Below are 2,500 nucleotides of genomic sequence, written 5' to 3' on the forward strand. Positions count from 1 at the left end.
TATCATTAAAATGAACAAGGCCAAAAGGATATGTAATCAGCAGGTCTCGGTGGATGTGGGATTATAGCGAGGAGGAAGATGGCTATAGATGACTTGTCGGCTCAGAAAATTATCACACACACACACAAACACACCGAGCGCATCACACACGTCCATGTAGGACTGATGGTAAACCTGCACATGAAGCATCCAGACCAGATCTTACCCCTATAGGATGTCTCTTCTGTGTATCATAATGCATCACGGCCCTGGGAGTGGTACCATTCACTCGGAGGAGAGAGGGAATATATAACATTTGCATGGTACCATTCAGGGCGTCTGTAATTTTACTTCAGGTTTTAAAGATCCATTGTGTGCTGTGCTAGACATGGGAGCGGTGTTAACCCCACATGATAGACATCTGATAGCCGGGTCGATTTGCTACCAGGTCCCTGGGCTGCAGTCCAATCCGGTCAAAGCACAGGTGAACACCACTCACCACATCCACATCACCACCCTGATTCAGGTCAGTATATCAAAGAAGTAATTTATTGTGTAACGATTTAGATTAAAATTAATAAATCTTTAATGTGGTCAAATGTTAGGGACATGTTAGGGACATGTTGTTATTGAAATACAGACATTTTTTATAGTTAATCAGCTTGGCTTGTTCATGAGTAAACTTGAGATTAAAAGCTTTCAAATTTAGAACTAAAATGAACTAGCACATTTTGTATAATCTATAAATATGTTATATAATTCATGTTAATTCACAGCAGAGGTGGCAGATAGAAAAAAAAGCCAAGTTCAAACGGATTTTGTTTACATTTGCATGCAACTGTTATTGATTAGCTGAATGGTTCCTAATTTGTGCGTTAAAATGAGTCAAAAGTACACGCACAGTGGTGTAAAACGTAATCTCAATTGAAGCGTTTCTGACTCCAGTAATAACAACAATCCTTCTCCTCTTCTGCTTGTAATTCATTTGAGTGGATTAGCCTTATCAGCGGTCATCCTATCTTAAGCCCCGAACACATGTTAAAAAATACAGCGCCATACGGTTTGGAGAAAGCCAGATGGGGTTAGATTAGAGTCAGGTCATTCAGAAAAAAGAAGGAGGAGGAGGTTTTGAGGGTGGGCTAATGGGGTGTAACTTTAGCCTAGCCTCAGCCCTCAGATCCAATTTGGCTGGAAACGGCCGCTAGCGAAGAGAAAGCCGTCCACACAAACCCAAACTCTGTAAGGGGAGATATCATGGCAACCTTCATATCATATGCCTCTTTTAAACATATTTCCACAAATCAAAGTGGCACTTTATAATGACACCAGTGTTTTTAGGTTTAAGGAAATAGGAAAACAATAAATGAATAGTTTTTCTTTCCTTCTTTTAAATCCTTCAACCTCTTCCTCCAATGTGTGTTTGCCTCTGATAGCCTAGGGAAGTATCTGTTTACTTAGTGATTAGGACAATTTGGCTGTTGGAGGCTAAATTCAAACCATTCACTCCGGCAGATTGGCCAAGACAACATCATCAAGCCAAAATTTTAAATGCATGCGTACACACAGGATCGCACAGGATCGCACAGGATCGCACACACACACACACACACACACACACACACACACACACACACACACACACACACACACACACACACACACACACACACACGCATACATATACATATACAGACACAAACACACTCACACACACACACACACACACACACACACACACACACACATAGAACAGCAAAGACAAACACATATGCTGTTAAAAGACATACTTACATGCATATAGACATTCATGCACACTTTGAATCTTGCACACACATACACACACACACACGATAATGTGTATGCGCGCACAGACACACACACATACACACACACACACACACACACACACACACACACACACACACACACACACACACACACACACACACACACACACACACACACACACACACACACACACACACACACACACACACACACACACACACTATGCTGGAGCCTATGAACAGAACCCTCATCTGGAGGGTCTTTCAGTCTTTTATCCCGGCTATGGCTAGCCTAAAACTTAAATAAACCTTCACATATAATTACAGCCAATTCTGTATATTTTCATGTCCATTTCCTTCAAACACTCAGACCCGTCGACCTCTAAGAGCTAGAGGAGATTGGAATGGAGAGCTAAAGGTTTTGATAAACCTATAGCAAATACACAAAACACTTTTATTGATTCAGGGGTGTAAGTGAAAAGAAACATTTGTTGCCCGGCCTACTCAGACGCGATAGAGAAGGCTGTGTGTTTTTAAACACCACAGAGCGCCCTGTCCCGGTGAAGACATTATCAGAGTCAATATTATGAGGGAGGAAAAAAGTTGGAGTTCGTAAAATGCGGTATTGTGGTCACGTTTTCGATGCCGGGCGAGTAGCTGGCATTTCCACACACACAGAAACACACAGATGCACACAAGCAGGCACGCATGAGCACATGCACACACAGACACAC

The 2,500-nt window shown here is 42.1% G+C and overlaps 1 pseudogene; it reads left to right on the plus strand.

The window, feature by feature from the left end:
• Positions 1-367: 367 nt before the first annotated feature.
• Positions 368-2,500, plus strand: part of LOC130404225 (uncharacterized) — an 18,228-nt pseudogene continuing 16,095 nt past the window's right edge.

This window comes from Gadus chalcogrammus, chromosome 15 (assembly GCF_026213295.1).
Source record: "Gadus chalcogrammus isolate NIFS_2021 chromosome 15, NIFS_Gcha_1.0, whole genome shotgun sequence".
In the NCBI taxonomy this organism is placed as follows: domain Eukaryota; kingdom Metazoa; phylum Chordata; class Actinopteri; order Gadiformes; family Gadidae; genus Gadus; species Gadus chalcogrammus.